Raw genomic sequence first — 19,528 nt, 5'->3', positions numbered from 1 at the left:
GGCAGGTTCAGCTGAAGGAGAGGCACTGACACCCATACTAATGAGACTCTACGCAGCGCAGTGACCAGGCGTATGCAGGAGGATCAGGCAGAAACAATCACACAGCTACCAGAGAGCATATTGCCTCATGGAAAACCCTCCTTTCTCTCCGTCGTTCAGGAAGAGTAAAAAAAAAAAAGTGATTCGCTCACTTCTCTTTCCATCTCAATCCTCTCAACCTTTGAAGCATTTTGACAAATCTATTGCACACCATTTCACAACAACACTGGCCCGACGACGGCCACACATCGATCTTGTTATCGCAGGAGCAACAACCACTGTTCCTAAGTCAGTCCAAGAATATGCTGCAGGCTGAGCACAGGCCGTCTAATATTCTGTTACAAATTACTGAAATGAATCCGCCGCTGAGTTGGTTTTCTCTCCACGAGGGCGAATAAGCAACCTTTGATAGAGACAAAGAAACGCATCTTTATTTATAAAAAAAAAAATGTTGACACAGCATGTGAACCCCCAGCAGCATGACAGCCAGACTTAAACGCCACCTTTCATTCAGTATTATCAATATGAGAAGTACTGCAAGTCAAATACAGTGGTTCAGCTTGTCGAAGCTACTTCAGTGTGTAAACTATTTAAAGTTTTGAGAGAAATGCAGCTGCACTCTGAAGTGATACTACAAATATAATTTAGTACAGCTACAAAGTTCTGATCCAATCTTAATCAAATACGCTATGTTGAAAGGAGAGGATCTTATTCTGCTAATAAGACTAACATACTACTGAGCTCTGCGTCCAAATCTTTGTGAGAAATGATTTTTACGAGCTTGATGGATTTGTTATCTTGTATTTAATTTTTGATACGCTAATTGATGTTTTGATTTCAAACTGTTGTTAAGCATTGCAAATATTTTAGATGGATTGCGCGTACATGTGCCAAACTACGGCCCGCGGGTGTTTTTAAATGCTCCGCGATGACTTTTTAAATATAAACTGCGATATGTCTTCAGCGTGTAATAAATTGCATTGTATGTGCATTGCACATCCTAGTTTAAACACTAAATGTTGACTGAATTTAGCAACACTATCTCTGTCTTAACTTCTTGGCACAGAAATTCATATTTTACCATTTCTGCCTGTTTGTGTTTGTTTCATCTTAATGTTAAACTTATAGATTTTCATCTAACATTATATTTTGCATCGCAATCTTTTATGTGGGCCCTTTGGCCGTGAACAGAAACCAATATTTGGCAATGTCTGCCTGTTTTAGTAAGTTAATGTTAAACTGTTTAGTAGTGTTGTGTATTTATTTTGATAGAAAATGAATTTGCTAGGGCCCATGGGGGGTTTTCTGCTCTAGAAACACAGGTTTTTTTTGCCTGTGACTCCTTATTTTATTCTATCAAAAAAGTTTGTCCATCCCTGAAGTACCAAGTCCTCCAAATTAAACAATACACATTGTTTGTCCTTTCTCTTTTGAAAGACTGTCGCTCTTCTTGTGAGGTCTCTAATTGATTTTTGAGGCAAATCGGGCATTAACTCTATAGAAGGATCTTGTCTGTTTAACGACAAAGATGTGATGTTGAAACGCTGAAGCTTTGCTAAATAAATATTGTTAAGAGAATCAACTTGTAGTATCTATCTATAGAAAACTATTTCTATTTTGGTAATGCATTGTGGGGTTTTTTTTTTCTCTCTATTTGTTGTAAGCCAACAACCAAAACCTGTCACTCAAATTCAACTAGTCAAAACAAGGCAGATTTTTCTCAGTTTGCACGGCAGAGAATAAATGTAACAACAGAACGTGATGGTATTTACTCTACGCGTGTGCTTCTGTGTGCTAAACAAATTAAAGTAGAAGAGATTAGATGGAGAGATGAGGAGATGAGAGGAAGCAAGAGTGCAAACAGTGACCTTTGGGAGCCCTTGCAATTCTCCAGATGAGATTCATCACCACCAACAACAGATTAATAACGTGTTAGATTGCCTTGGGATGACGGACAGATGCTCTCTATGCAGGTGGCGAATCGGAGAGCACCATTTCTGTCATTAGTCAGCCGCTAATGCTCGACTGTTCGTGTAACAGAGCTACTGAGATGTATCGCATTCAAGAGGAAGTCTGAGACAGCTCCTTTATCAAGGGCCTCCATTCATATTTCCAGACAGGGTCCCTTTGGGAAGGGCTGGAACTGCATTACATCTCCGAGTCATCCTGGATTCGCCCTCCTGCCTCCTGTGAGGCTCAGGAGCATCTTGCTGCCCCATTACCTGCCAGTCTTCAGGAACAGCTGCCTCCCTCCGGCTGTGAATTATGCAACAGTGGTGTTTACAATAAAGGCGCGCAGCCTGTAGAAACACAAACAAGGACGTATGCCCTCAGTAGGGTGAGGATGGAGGCTGTTCCTGCTGTCGTACAGTTAGCACAAGAGGAATTTACAGCTCAGGGTGACCTGCTCATCGACTGACGCTCCACGCAGGATGACAGCGAGACCGGAGGTCAAGTCATGTTGAGGAAATTCTAAGCAATACAGACAGCCCGCTGTGGCAGCTGAGAGGTTTAGGTACACACACACACACAAACACAAGACAGCAGAGGAATTGCAGAAGTCAGTTCTTCGCCGGTGTTGCTAATCCTGCCGCAGTGGCAGAGCAACACAAGTTTCTCTATTACATCACACATCTTCTCTCTAAATCCGGCGAAAAACACAACACCGATGTCCCGAAAGAACAGGGAACAAATCAATCTATTAAACACTGTGGTTCATTAATAGATGTGATTTTGTTTGTTAAACATTGTGTCATACCGTGTTCAACGTACGAGGAGACGTTCACGGCATAATGAATGTCTGATGCTCATATGTCGAAATCTGTGACTTTGAGTGCTACTTAAACACAACAAGCTCCACTTTGGGCCACGAATGAATGCACCATAAATAAAATATGTTGAGAGCATACTGAAGCACACAAACACGGGCAGACGTCATATGTGCTGATGCCGTTTTAAGTTTTAAGAGTGCGAAGATGGGACCCCATTGTCATGCAAATCTCTCGCAGTGCTAATCGTGAAGATAAAACGGAGAGCAGTGGATAGAGTATCAACTTTGTTTGGGAGGATTTATGCCTCAGGGATTAACAAAGAATGAAAGACAATGTTTAGCAAATTGAAAAACCCTTAGGAATGTGCAATTGATGAAATACAGTTGTCTGTATAGATCGGTAAACTGTCCTATAAGGCAACGTTATTACAATAACAGCATCCCAGGCTCATAGAACAGATGCACTGAGGGCCAACACTTTAATAACAAATATAAAAAACCTTATGCCATGTGGCAAACTGTTCTATTTACCTTCAAGGTTATAGTGAGGGTGAGTGATCATGAGAGTGTTTGTGCTTAGCCGTCCTCGGGGACGTGTTGCATCTATCTGTGAAAAGGGAGACAGGCTTCAAATTGCCTCACCGCTGAGGATGACACAGTGCACGATCACTCCACCTACGGTCAAAGTTTGTGTGTGTGTGTGTGTGTGTGTGTGTGTGTGTGTGCGTGTGTTTGTAGGATGAGGTGATGCGGGTGTGTAATGTCACAAGGTTGAATGTTGTTCTTGACTCTTTGTGGCCCTGACAGTGAAGGGGGCTGTGTGGGTGCGCTTGAGAGTCTCTCCTGACCAAAAATTTGTTGCGAGTTACTGAAGTAGTAAACAAAAGAACGGTCCAGCAAAACATTTAGAAACTATATACAAAACCAAACCTGACACATGGATTGACATTATGACGGCTCATACACGTTTGATTCGGTGTTCACAAACAACCCTGTCTCTGAGAAATGACACTCATATAGTTCTGATTTGCAACAGAATATGATCAGAGAAAAGCAAAAGGCCACCTGAATAAAAACTGATATTTTGTCATCAAGTTGATGGTCGTGTTCAAAAAGGATCACATGACCAGGTGGATGTGAAAGGAGTCGCTCAGAGTAAAAAACAACAACAATGACTTTATTACCTGACTTCCCAGTTCCCCTCAGCTCTATAGAGCTTCATGGCAACTTTCCTGTTTTGATTGACTCTCACCACTCTTATCACGTTCTGAAGTTTTCAGTGAAAAAGCTAAAAGAAAAACCTGTACACAAACTGCTCAGCACCCAACACAAGACCACTGTTAACCACTAGCTGGCTAACATAGTAACGCTGCAACTTCATCTGAACATAATCCATGCCGCACTAACGTTGCGCTATATTTTCGGCAGTAAGTAAGTTCTGACGTAATTTCGAGGAGACGAGGGTGCATGTTGATGGTTTGTCACTTAATGCACGCTACAACTGAAAGTTATTATATCCAAGCTCTCTTAAGCTATGGCAACGACTTTACGTTCATATGCAAGATCGCTGTGCAGAGGCAGGATTCAATTTAAAGCAAAGCCCTGGCGTGATTTTCCCAGTTGAAGCGCATATCAACCTTGAATCATTACCAGTTAACGTAGACGGTAAATCCTAATTGAAGTGATAGAAGGTTTTCAGTCAGTTGTTGAGTTTAATGCTTGCTGCACATTGTGCGTACCCTCCAACAACTGCACTTTTATGTGTGTGTTTTTTTTGAGGTGGGTAAATCAGTTAATGGGAGTAGTGACTGCCGGGTTACTGCTTTCACAGTAGATTCACATTTACATATTAAAGGTCATTGTCCTCCTTGAGAAATAGGAGATTCTTTAAAATTAAAAGCCTACTAATGAGAGGGGAACATTTTTTAGCACATGAAGACCGAGATATTTTTGTACTCTCTGACAATCTCTCCTGGTTAATGTGGGATGAAAAGCCTAAATCACAAAGGCGTGAGGAACTTTCACAGTCCAGATGTTATGTTTTGGTTGCCATATGTCCAGTTCAGGGGGAAACTGTTACCTGAAGTTTAACATTCACTATCACGCTAATTATTACAGAGACTCTGCACTCTGTGTTTGGTTTGATCATTTCTTTAAGTTTTCTTTTATGTCTATTTTAAACAGCCCTGTATCCCTCGATCATAATTATGTAAATATTGGATGATTCAACAACTCACAACTTGCATCCAGTGACAATACGTTCAGTACCAATCAGGCGTCAACCTCCGGTTCTGAAGCCAAAGTGCCTAAAACCTGCGTTCCTGCTAATGGCCATCAGGGGGCGACTCCGCTGTTTGCAAAAAAAGAAGTCTGATTGTATAGAAGTCTACGAGAAAATGACTCTACTTCTCACTTGATTTATTACCTCAATAAACATTGTAAACATAAGTTAATCGTCTCAATCTCTAGTTTCAAGGCTTCTTCAATACAGCATGATGTATATTTAGTAAATGATGACACCTTTTAGAGTAAAATAGACCATAAATCAGAGTATGCTTTAGGTCAGGCTACCTTGTGATTGACAGGTTGCTATCAGAGCTGTATACACGTCTCGACGTCACTCACTTCCAAATATATCGTAACTGCAGTGCAACTGCAAGCAAGAAATTTTACCAATTTTTGCACTCAATGTGTTTTCATATCAGTAATTATCTCTCTGAATAGTTTTTGGTAGAGTTCGCTCTTCCTGTGCTGGAATCAGATCGGCCACCAAAGCACGAGGGATCCACAGGAAAGCGACGCATGCACATAATCCAGCAAAGTTTGAAACATTCAACGGGCGAAACACAGAGTGGCTTTGATTGTGAAGCAGCCACAGGAAACTCTGAGGGCAATCACAGAAGAAAAACTTTCTTATTATTGAACAAAGCGGTTGATGCAGTTTGACTTTGGTGATTCATACCATTCAGCCAGTGCTTGTCGTGAAAAAAAAAGATTCAGATGTCGGCGTGTGTATCGGCCGGTAAAATCATATTCTGTAGATCAAAAGAGCAAATTCAGAAAACTGTTTGAATAATGTTTCGTTAATCATATTTATTCACAAATGAAAACAGTTACGACCAGTTTACCAACTATTTTAACAAAGAGGACATGAACGCAGTATCGATAAATTGTGTTTTTATGTTCCTGAGGCAGAGAACCTGATTTGGTGAGGGCAGAAAAAAGTGAAAAAGTAAAGTTACGCCAAAAGAGTCGAATGTAGTAGTGTCGATACTGCGTAAAGGTGAGTACCGGCACACTTTGAGCACTGCTTTCAGCTCATTTGTCTTGTGGAATGAATAACAAGCATGTATTTTAGCAAACAGAGTTATTCTTTTGTGTATGCAACCAGAGCCGCATTTACAAATCTAAATCGGTCTCGTAGATGTAGATTTGTGCTAATTATCTCTATTGACCCCGATGTTGGTATCTGTGCATGTGTCAAAAGGTGAAAACAATCTTCTGGTGTGGCGAAGGGAGAAGCGGTGATGGCAACTGGCGTGATAACACGAGATGTTGTGTCCATATGGCGCTCGGGGCCGGGGCTGTGACACACACAGGCAAACCCGAGGTCAGGTCTCGGTTTGAGTGAATGTAATCGGAGGCAGAAGCCAGAAGGCAGCCATCCCATGGTGTTAATCTTCAGAGGGCTCAGATCTGCTCTCTGACTCCCTATCAAGCTCGCAAACTGGAGACCTCGCAGTGAAGCTACATGCGAACATTTCAGCGTAAGAAAACTATTCTCTACTCAGCGAGAAAGATATATGAAACTAATGAAGACACAATCAATTTAACTTGGCGTTAATGAGAGAGAATCTTGCTGCAGGCAGTTCTGAGACAGGAATTGATCTTTTTTTTCTTTGCACAATGCAGCAAGAACTTAGTAATTCCCAATAAAGTACGAGTTTTCCTTCCATCTTGTCTGCATTCTCGTTACCACAATGTTCCCACATGCTTGGCCATCAACACACTGAAGTCAATATGTTTTTCTGCCATCCTGCAGTTCTCCGGAATATGGATGTGAATTTGTGCATTTGCTTTGGACCTGCCAGAGGGAAGAGGGTTTCCAAAAGGCACAAATATGTTTTGAACACCAGTTTTCTTATATTTACAGGGAAGTAATTAAAGCCAACTTGTGATTCAAGGGCAGCGGATATTACAATGAAACCCTGTGAGCTCTCTGTCCAAAAAAGATTTTTTATATATGCACACAAACCACCCACAGACACAATCACCAAGAAGTGCCCCAGAAATTCAAGCAAAGGTTATAGAAATTCTCTTTGTAGTGGCAAAACAAAATATCCCTGAGCTTTGAAAATCACCCTGCATTATTTCTGCAGCATCCTTGGCGCCTCTCTGTGTTGCTTCTTCTTTCACACAGCAAATGCCTCTCTGAGTCGTGTGAGGCAGCTTCCCCATCAAGGCTGTTTCATTTCTTGTCCGTATCAGTTAGTTTCTTGCTGCATAGGATTGTGAACTGCAAGCGGAACAAATAAGCCACATCTTCATCAACGAATGTCCATGTGATTTAAACTCCAATTTGAATGTTTAACGTCCCCGAGAAGTCTATAATTCTTCGTAAGTCGAATGAAAAATACGGACTTCCATACAAACACTGACATTTACAAACAGCTGTTTCTGGGACCTCCTCACATTGGACACATGAGACATAATTAATCACCAGGGGACACAGACTCATTAATTGCTGTGTGCTGATTAATCGTCCCTGGTGAGGAACGTTCAGCTTAACATGCAAATTTGTGTCAGAGGATCCGTTCAGCGAACGCAGCCCAGGCAGGGACTTATTGTAAAATGACACATACAGGCGAGATAACAAGATGCTTGTCAGGGGCCTACTGTAAAACAGTTGTTTCTATTTTCAGCTGTTATACAAGAAGTGCTACTTGGATTGGACGAATACTGAGATGCAACGAGGAAAGACGGTTGTGTGGTGTGACGTAGCGAACGGTTTGTCCTTTCTGCATTAAAAAAAACTGCTAAACAGGAAAGGAGAGGAGTGAGGAGAGGAAAGGAGAGGAAAGGATGAAAGTAGAGGGGAGGATAGGCAAAGAGAGGAGAGGAGACGAAAGCATGAAAGGAGAGAAGAGGAGAAAAAGGAGAGGAGCAGTGAGGAGTCAGAAGGACAAGTGAGGAATGGCGAAGAAGGGAGTAAACACAAAAGGAAAGGAGACGATAGAGAGGAGAGGAGGAGGCAAACAGAGAAGAGGAGAGAAGTAGAGTGGGCAGGTGCAGGGAAGTGAAGGAAGGGGAGGAGAAAAAAGTGATGGAGACAGAAGGGAGGGAGAGGAGAAAAGAGGAGAGGAAAGAGAAAAAAGGAGGAGGGGAAGAAAAGACTAAAGGAGAGGAGACGATGGAGAGGAGAGAGGAGAGAGGAGAAGAGAGAGGGGAAAAGTAGATGGAAGGTGATGGGAGGAGAGGAGAGAAAAGGAGAGGAGACGAATGGAAAGGAGAGGAGAAAAGAGGGGGGGAGGAAAGGAGAGGAGACAAAAGCAAAAAGGGAGGAGAGGAGGAGATTGTTGAGCACAGTGACCTGATGGCAGCAAAGGTCGTTGACTCAGCAGCACAGAGCAGCATCAGAGGAGGCCGACTTTAATCACCTCCAAACACTTCATCAGCTCCTGCAGGAGATGGACTGAGAGCTGCATTACTAAGGTCATAAAACCTCTCTCCTTTGAAGTAATGTAGAGCGAGATTGAGCCGCTCTCCTCGGGGACGAGAATCACACCATTTTGCTCTACTATTGGAATCCTCTTCATCCACAAATTTTACAAGGAGGCGCTGAGACAATAGCTGATCAGATGGAGCTCTGAGACACGTCTGCCACGGAGAACAGGAAGTGTGCACATGGCTGAGCTCAGAGCAGCATTCTATGCCTGAACTGAAGATACACCGATGGCTTGTTGCTATGGCAAATGTAGAGAAACAACAGCTTGAAATTATACATCTAGTGTATTTAGACAAAGTCAAAGTTACTCACACAGGCCGTAAACACATTAGTATTGTCCTTTCAAATCCTCCATACCGATAACACGAGTGTGATACATCATAACGTAGGCAGCTAAATAATCCATACTGGCTCGGTAAACGACACTACATCATTCAATACAACACAGCGTGACGGGTGACATGGACGGCTGGTGATTCTGCTATATTGTAATTACCTTGTTGTGTTGGTCAACTGACCTTACACCCAACACAAAATGTACGACCGATATAGTAGAGAGACTGGCAAAGAGAAGTTAATAAAACAGAAAGATGAAGAGAAAAAGGAGAAGAGGCTGCAGCTTTAGCGTCCATGTTCATTGAAATGCCAATTAGGCCAATACCTTGTGACATTTCTGCTCTTTCTCTTCTCATGATACAGCTAATGCGCCCCAGCACGGGCAGTCATACTTCAGGAGGCCTTATAATGCAGAAGCTCTAACGCGAGACGAAGATCAAAATATAAAGAAAAGAGTAAATGGTTGAAATAAACCATTACCAAACGTCAGCATCATTTACAAAAAATGTTCCTCTCTTCTTTGGAAAAACGATCCATGATCAAAATGCTTCAACAGCGACACCTGCATGACATGTAAGTAAGTGGCGGTGGAGGACAGAGATGAACGAGCTCCTGCTTTCCTTCCTTTAAGGCGGGACATCAAAAAACACGTGAAATTAAGCTACCAATCAACAACCAGAACACAATATTGACATTGTCCAAACATCACCTTCAATTTTCTAACATTGTTTGTACGTGACGAACTGGCAGTAAAGTGATAGTAGCTTATTAGAAAATAGATGATAACTGCTTTAACACAACTCTAAATAAATCTATTTAATTTTGGCCTTTACAAACTGTGTCCACTTTTTTATCAAGCAGAAGCTAGCTACTAGCATTAGCCATCACAACAGCTTGTTGTTGGGTGACAGAAAAAAATTGAGCGGACTAGTGGATTAATAATAATAATAGAACACTTTTCTAGTTTGAGCACGAAGTGCTTGACAGGAGCAGAATTGCAAACGTAAAAAACACAATGTGACCATAAGGGCCAGTAAAAATGGAGAGAAGGCAGACATCTCTACGGTCGATACCTCTAAAACTAGCCAACTCACACCAACAGATTGATAAACAGCACATACAGGTAAGAGGGGGAAAATATGTACTTTTGATTTTGGGGTGAACTGTCCCTTTAATGTATTCAATATCACTGTTTGCGCAGTACTGGTTCAGTTATTGTAAGACTCCACAGGGTCTTGGTGTGAAAAGACTTTTCAAGCTCTGTGCCCTTTGACGTCATATACCGATGTGTGTGATACTGTACAGCATCTTGTCTAATCACCCCCTGCAGTAGCCCTGACTAAGCCAGTTTAAAAAAAAATAAAACACCCACCATTCTGGATCGGAGCCAGCTCTGGGTTTTTCTTCAAACTCTCTGGTACAGTATCATCATGGCTGTTGGCTCCTTGGCAGCAGATATGACTTTGACACCTGAGTGAGAGCCTACAGTCCACCACCGCAGAGCTGCTTCATACAGGAAACCCAGAGCTTTTTACAGTATACCGTTTCTACTGCTACACTACTCTGTGTGTGTGTGTGTGTGTGTGTGTGTGTGTGTGTGTGTGTGTGTGTGTGTGTGTGCTTGGATTCTCCAGCTGTTTATCACACAGGTTCAGGAAACAGAAAAAGGTGTACCATCGAGCTTACATCATGACGTGTAAACCCATTAGCCTGCCCAAAGCACTCTTCTGCCAGCAGCAGAGGCTTGTACACTGCTACACTAACATCCTTCGGCGTGCCATCCACAGATTTGTGGTCCCATTGAGCTGCGGATGAATTATTAATCAGCCTTCCACTATAACAAAATGGGCTTTTAATTGTAGTGACTCCTGTTTGACAACAACTACTGAAATACGGGCCTCAATACATGGTTATTGATCAAAACCCTCCTAAGTGCAGCCTCATCCTCAGCATCAGAAGAGAAGTGTGCATGGTATCCACTCAGGGAACCAGAGGACATGGGGTCCCCAGAAACATGTTTCTCACATACTACCAACATTTAGATACCAGAAAACAGTTATATTTTCTAATTATTCTAGTAGTGAGAGCGAGGAAACTTCAAAGTGAAGATATAGAAGGAGCATGCTGCGGTCATTCTGATTGTGTACTGATTTTTTTTAAAAGCCATGCAACCAAGTACAAGTAAATGGTAATTTAGTGCTGATTAATTCAAAATCTGCACCGAGTTAAAAGCTAACAGAGATGCGTCTAATTGTTCTCAAAAGAGACGTGTTTTCCCCTTTCAAAACTCTAAATGAACTTGCTGGTTTTTTTCCCCCTAAAGAAATCGCGAAAGCAATGGATTTCAATAACTTTGTCCAACACAGATTATACACGCACATATTATAACTTCTGTTTCAGATTTAAATATGTTGCATTGCCATTCATCCCTTTAGTGAACTGATGATTTTGGGCTCTGTTGACGTGACATTTACGAGTCACATATCGGCATCTTGCAGCTATACAGACGCACTCGTGAGTCGACAGGTGAAGAGCGACCTATATTTAAAGCAGGCAAATCGTTAATTTCAACTCAGGAAAAAGGGGGGGGGGGGGGGGGGGGGGGGGGGATTGTCGATGCAACAATGCAGCCTGATGAGCTCCGATCGAGCCGTCAGTTTTTATTTTATTATTTTTGACAGAAACCCCGCAACGCCCGCAATGTAAATCCCGAACCTGACAGCAGGCTTACCTTTTTCATGTTATGTGATGAGCTGCAGATGGGAGTCGGTCACACGAGAATAGTTATCCAGCTCTTACATGTCGGCCGTAATATCACTGTCACCCGGCTGTTCATCTGTCGGGAAGGTAAACAAGACGATCCTATAACATTGCTGGAAATATATATCATTTTTTTTTTTCATCCCATAGATGTATGGCACATTCTCGCAGCGGCCATCGCTTGTCGGTCCTTCTCCCCCCCTCCCCGAACAGTTCAGCCGGTCCTCTGGTAGCAGCTCACCGGTTTACAGAGCGATCCATCGCGGCAGGGAAAACGCAGTTTGGAGGCTGCTGCCGGTGATGCTGCTGCAGCAGCGTTTGGTCCGTCGAGACGCGGGATGAGAGAGGTGGGGGGGGGGGGGGGGTGGAAGGGGGGGGGGGGGGGGGCATCCGAGGGCCCACGACAAAAAAAAAAAAACCCGCTCAGCTCCGAAAACGAACTATCAGACCCGAAATCACTGTCTCGTGAGCAAACGGTGGTTGATGAATCATTCTGCGCACAGAGAGGCAACATGCGCGTGTTTTTTTCATTCTTATTCCGTCTCGTGTCTGAGGAGTGATGCTCTCCGATGATTTAAAGGAAAGAGACTTTAAAAGGGAAATTCATTCAGAAAAATACATTTGTTGCAGTCTAGTATTTGCGACTGTCATTAACGTGCCGATATTTTCTGGATTAATCATATAGTCATCACGATCCCAAAGTGTCATATTCAAATGAAGTAATGTTATCCAAACAATCCTCAAAAACCCAAATGTGTTCGTTTCACTACTATATAGCCTGCAGCAAATCTCAGAAGCATCATTTTTCCTTCACTCAAACGATTTATCGAATATCTGAATCAATTTTCAACTAATCCCCATCACCATCACCAGTAAGCTTAGCGCCGTGGGAGAGACTGACTCATGGACTCAACCCCTTTTTGTTTCAGATGTTCTTTTCAAATGAGTTTTATGTGAATGAGTCAGAGAGAGAAAAAATCCCCACAGACGGGATTTTGGAAAATACTGACGTCAGAGCCACACATGTTGGTGACAGTGATATCACCTTAAGTGATCATTTAAAAGCAGTATGTCATGAGTCCACAACACACTACAATGTAGTTGTTAGCACATATAAGGACATTTTAAGTGTATTTGTGAATATTGTCTTCTGAAGCATCTGGAGTAAACGCTCAATGAGTGAGAGAACAAGCTGTAATCATATTAATTTGATTTGATGATGGTGTTCATGAGCTTCATTTTGGACTTCACAAATAAAAACATTTTTTAACTTACTGGATTTGTTCTGGAGCTTTCAGCCATATCTTGTGGTCTTCATCAATCATCACTGGGAGTAGAGTCTTAATACAACTGTGTTATACTATTGTTAATCATTTATTATCATTTTTTTTACATCAGTTACACATGCTTCAAGGAATGAGTGGCCTACAGTTGTTGATCAATACATTAGTTAACACCAATTGATGGGCTATAATGATTATTATCACAACACCGGATTAAATTACCTGGGTGTTAATAATCGGGACTGTGTCGTTCCCGTCAGTTATCCAGTGTTTTAGCATCCGTTAGCTCATTGTTTTTTGCAACATTAACATTTGGTTTCAATCTCATATTGTTCCCAACTAGCAGACAGATGTTTTCAGCAAATAAGATTAAAAAAATACGACTGTACAGCATGCTCAACACCAAATGGCAGACAGAGAAAGCTAGCAGCTAGCAAGAGAAAGTGTTGGTAGAGACCAAAAACAGACTAAAAAGAGAGTAAATATTGGACTTACATTCATCATGTGGTCAGACCTGTTTCTAGCTTAATGATCATTTTGGAGGCTGGAGGACCTTCACCACAGGTGTTTTTGTTGTTTTGTCCACCCCATTTATATCAATGAGTGTAGACTCAATAACAGAATAAGGCAATGCACAAACTGTTTCAATACATTATATTCACACTTTTTTATATATATTATATATACCTTACCCTACCTATAAATGATACCTTGATGTAGGGAGGATCTATTGCAGGACTTTTGTATTGAACTGTGTATATACAGTAATTTGCAATTTATGTTAGTCCATTATCATTGTATGTTTTCTTAAAAGTAGTATAGTAATACAGACCTATAAAAAATGGAAATGTGTCCGTTTTTTAATTGATAACCCCCCAAATTCACCGAAAGATTTCAGAGGATATGATCATGATGGTATGCTGTCTCCCCATATTCTAGACAAAATCACTGTTATGGATGCTCACAGTTTCTCTATTATTTCCTTTATTTATTGATGACTACTGTGTATGTTGGTCTCACTAACACACATACCCGTTAATCTATGACTCTATGGGGACTCAGGAACGTTTGTCAAAGTGAATGATGGCCAAACACATGTTTGAAGGCACAAATGCAAACAGTATGTCTACATACACACACATAAAGAGAGGTGTGGGCCAACAGCTACTGCGTGAGTATGACTAATCTCCAGTTTGAAATCAAACTGACAATAAACAACAATCTGTCCTCTCCAGAGTAATGCCCAGTAGCAAGCATTAAGGATGGCTGATTGGATAAGACCATGACTAATAACTCTGCATCTGATCCAAGGGTGGATATCCAAAGGGGCACAAAGGCAGTCAATCGTAAGCTGAACACTTTTCTTTTGTTCAACTTGTCCAGTTAAGTTATCTGACAGTAATCTACTCACATATTGTCTCCCAATAAGACAGACAATTGGTTCACCTGCCCAGTTCAGCTAGTGAACAGTAACTCCACCTGCACGGTGAGATTCAGCTCGTCTTTATTTGGCTGGCTGTCTCATTAGCAGCCTTTTGGTCCAGGTGATTGAGTTGTTATTAAAAGGAATCCATTGTGTGTTTTAACAGCCTGCAAAGCCTGACTGGGTGTGGGTCATGTGACATGTGCACTACCAGGAATTTGGCCTGAAGTGGCCAAACTCTGGTTGGGATTTTTTGTGCTTTTATATTATTATTATATATATTATATCATAGTATTCTCTATGATTGTTCTGTTATACATATTTCATAGTATTATATTATAGGGCTTAGCTCAGTTTACCTTACTTTATTTCATCTAATCTAAGTTCATCTTATTTTAGTTTAGTTTGGTTTAATTTAGCTTATTTTAGCTTAGCAAGTATTTATAATGCAAAACAATAATAAGTATGCAGGAGCTCAAATATGTTGTGTGTTCTTCATAAACAGCAAAATGACTCAAGGGGAAAACAAAAGTCCAAGGCTTTGTGATCTGTATCTGGTCTTGGTCTGTCCTCTCCAATGTGTTTCATGAATAACAAATAGTTTCAGATCAACATTCAAACCAAATGCTGCCATAGGAAAGCTTAATAGAGATCCATATTTGCCTTGCTTTGCATGAGAGTACTAAATAATACAAAAATACAAAAAAAACAAGGAGTTAAATACAATTCAACAGCTTTGATGTGATACATTATTTTCTGGAGGCAAAACAAATCAATTTCTACACTCTCACTGCAACATTTTGTTTAAATGTTTAAGATGCAGCTGTTTGGCTAACTAGTGCCATTCAATGTTCTTCTGCATTTTATGTTCCAGATGGAGAAAAACAGGAATTGCTTTCACAACCCATCCATTATTGTTAGTGTACTTTGTGTGGCTCATTTAGTTCCACAGGCAGAAATTTCAAATGAAAGCAAAGCGTGCTGTTTTATTCTCCTTTGAAATGAAATAAGTAACAAAATTAGGTTCGTAACTGATTCTTTTCAGCGTCGCTACCCGTACAAAATCGTGACACGCCGTTTGGCGGAGAGAGTGAAAGTAGTGGGACAGTTCTTGCTTTGTCTCTGGCCTCCCTGTGAGTAGTGTATGATGTATAGAGAGTGTTTTGGAGGAGGGAGAAAGCTGTTCCACAATCAGCTGCCAAACTCTGTGAGCTTGATCAGATCGGTCCGTTCTGTCATTGACAATCTGTTTCGTGTAACAATTCCCACATTCAGTGTTCGCTCCAGGACTAACAAACTGCTTTATCATATTACTCAGAAAACGTATCTGCCAGGTGTTTGTGTTGCTTTCATTCTCCGTATTTATAACGCTTACAGCTGCTTAATAAAGACATTCTGGATCTGCGATTATTTTCAGATTGAATTGATGATATTTATTTTGTTGTTTTAGGAAACACGGACAAAGAATAGAAGTCTAGACAGCGTGCTCACAGTGACAACATGCTGAGGTTTAGCAGGTGTAATGTTTACTTTGATCACCAGCTCAGTTGTGTGTGCTAGCATGCCAACATTAGCTAATTAGCAGTTGAGGCCGACAGGAATGTCACTAGTTGTGCAGGTGTTTGGTCAGAAATCTGATAACAATTTTGACCTGATGAAGGCACTGGTTAAAAAGTAAAGTGACCACTAAAGTTAACAATAAGCCTGAAGGGGACAACACTGTCTCTAATTTCAGGGCAATCCATCCAACAGCTGTTGAGAGATTTCACTGATGATGCAGTCGAAGAGTCAGGAGATCAACAGAGTCACTGGACTTTAACTAATGGGCACCAAGAATGTTGGCACAAAGTGCTATGGTAATCCATCCCATATTGTTGACATATTTCACTCTGGGCCAAAGTGGTGAACCGACTGACCGACAGACCAACACTGCTCTTTAATCAATAATGTATAGAGATGAACCGATGTCGTCTGAGGGTGAGATCTGTATTCCAGCTGCCGTCCGAGTCTGTTACCTGTTAATCAAACAGAGACAATGAAGAACTGAGTAAATCATAAAGAATTACAATTAAAATACCACTGAACAGCACATGTTCTATTTATTTTATGTAAAAATCATGCAGCCGGTATGCTGCAATATCACAATATTTTCACTTAACCAAGATTATTGTAAATAATTGTATTAATCACCATATACTGATGTATGGTTAAACTCCATACTCTGTCTTGAACTCTGTTCCAATAGCATGTGTTTCCCAAAACACAGAGTCCAGAGAGTTGTGCACTGGCATGCATAACTGGGTTTCTTCCTGTGGAGGATTGGCATTACAATGCAGACTGCTCATCATGCTCGAGCCCCCAAGATATCGCGCCAATTATTCGTCTCTGTGGGAGCAACCTATTTGCGGAAGATCTCCTTAAAATAAGAGTGGGGGAGTCACAGCCGCTCTGTATCCATTGCGGCTCCTGACTGGACAGTTTACGTGGGCACGTGTCACCGCTCGCTGTGACCCCGCAGGCCCATCCAGCTACGGCTGTGGAAAGGCGGTGACGTTGCACTCTCACCGTACGAGCACTGGCTTTTGGTTCTGTTCACACCCCTGCAGAGAGAATTCAGTCCCACTGTGCAGCTCTGCAGCTCCATTTTAGTGAGGTAACAGATCTGTACAAGTTGCCCACGGCTCTGTCAAACATGAAACCTAAACCTTTCTTCTGCCACGACAAACACACACACACACTCAGTGTTTATGTTTTGGATGCCACAAATCACAAATGCGAAGACAGATACTGTCATTGTATCATGATACAACATTTTGACTACAGCGTATTGCAGGTACATGCTCTTCTTTAGAGGTGCATGCTTTCCTTTTGTTTCCATCTCTTTTCAGGACCTTCACTTTTTTTAAACAACACTCACTTGCTAATTAGATGACTAATTGGATACCCCTCTATCTGGCTTCGAGTGTGTGTCATCAGGCTTCACACTGTAATCCAGATCATTTACTTTAATACGCGCAGACAATTTACAGTTGAGGAGAATAAATTGGATTCGGTCATTGTAAACAACAGTTTTTCTCCAAAAATGTTTTAAAAGAAATTGGACCTGTGCAGCAAATATGTGCTATCACAGTAGTTAAAGGCTCACCATCGTGCACTCTGCTCTCCCAATACAGAAAAGGGATGCCAGATGCGAATCGCCATCCCACAGAGGTAATGTAACATAGTGAGTATTATACAGGCTGGCAAAGACAGTCTGCAGAGGCAGTGGGATGTCAGGGGCAGCTGACAAGAGGATGTTAGGTGGGCGAGTGGCATTTCATCATACAATTCATGTACAGTAATCAATGACCACTCACCGGTGGAGTGAGAGTGCCAGTGGGCATGTCAGATAAAAGCGCTGGAGGAGAAAAAAACAGGGAACAGGAGGAGGTTGCGTTGAATTTGACAAAGGGGTATACGACTGAGAAAAGTGGGGACGTGTAAAAGAGCACAAACTGTGGGAAAGATCGGGAGATTAAAGTAAGCAGATGATTATATAAGCAATTACTTGACAGGGGGAGACACATAAAAAGGCCAGGGAGACTGTGCTGATTAAAAAAAGCTGAAGAGCTCGCACCTCCTCTCTTCTGTATAATCCTTCTCTCTGTGATCGCTCTTGAGATCAAAGAAACAAGCTTCTTTTTTTTTTTACCCTAATTAAATGTCTTTTGTTTTGACATGTGTTCTTTGTTCCTATGTATTTTCCATTTATTTACCCATCAGTGTTCTTTTAGGAAGAACCAAAACCCACACTGTCCATGTAGTTTGCAGGAGGAGTATAGTGGATGTGTTAGCTTGACGGAGTCTCATTGGGGCAAAACTGGATAATGATTCTATTTTAAAATAATAATAAAAACACCAGCAGCCTTGTAAGCCTGGCACCATTCAGGCAGAACTACAGATGGCTTTGTAAAACAAGCTCCAACATCTACTGCCTGGATTCATGTTTGAGTCGAAAAAAAAAAAACAGGAAGTGCTGAGACAAACTGCTTTCAGAATAGCTGAGCTCAATTTCTGCCAGCGAGGAGGCAATCCATCGAACGCAGGGTGATTTTGAACCCATGAAACACAGCCAGACGTGAATCATAAGTCACGCATGTGAACAACAGTGTGTAAACCACATCGGCTCTGATAGCGAATTGGATTTATAGAAGATTAACGATTCAGGAAGAATAGAAGATTAGTTACAGACAATAGCGAGCTATTCTGACCATTGACTAATTGTATTGTGGGTGCTCTGATGTGCACCAGATTAATGAACATGTGCTGGGAGAGTTCAGGCAGAATATGCCGTCAACCAGACCATGAACACATGGTTACAGGGCTCTACTGCTCCATTTGATGTCTTCTGCTTTCCTGGCTTATATAGTGCTCTAATATTAAAAAAAACAGCACGGTTCTGAAGTTTTAAGTGTACAACCCAGTGTTTCGACTGTCTATTAATTCAGAATAAACTCTAGCCGACAATTAAGTTACTCATTTATCCCATCAATCATGTGACAAAACAACAAAACAACCAGCCCTCGCAGAAAACAAGGGAATCCATCATGAAGCGGAAAGTCATCAATCATGTTCTTTGTTTAAAATAAATAATAAAAACACCTCATAATAAAGCTGAAGCACATTATTTTCAGGTCAAGAGGTTATTTCCTGAAGTCTTCCCTTTGGCCACATTGATAATATATCAGCAGTTTTCAAATATCATCAGGAGTAAAAGCCTGCAGGGAACCACAGCCCACTGAAATGTAGTTTATATTCAAAATACATTAGTGGACATGTCACTGGACTTTAGTCAAATCAACTTACCATTTACAGCAAAGGCCAATTTTATGGTCATGTTGGGCAGCTCTGCTCTTGCTTGACCATATGATCCAATTACTGACCAACTGTCTACTCTATAATTACAGAAACACTGAAGCCTACAGAAGCCTCTGGGTCTATACTGAGAGATTAACTGCTGTAAGATAATTAATAGAATTATTTCAGCTGCACATTTATAACGCTGACTCATTCAGCTAAATATTCCTGGCAGTGACAACTTTTCACCATCACTATTAGCCGACATTTTTATTTATATATTCAACTGGTAACAATGTTTTATTTTAGAGGCTACGGTTAGTGCTATTTATTGTTCAATAAACGGCAGAAAGGAT

Source organism: Pholis gunnellus (genome assembly GCF_910591455.1).
Source record: "Pholis gunnellus genome assembly, chromosome: 2".
NCBI lineage: Eukaryota > Metazoa > Chordata > Actinopteri > Perciformes > Pholidae > Pholis > Pholis gunnellus.
Note: the sequence above shows the minus strand (reverse complement) of the source record.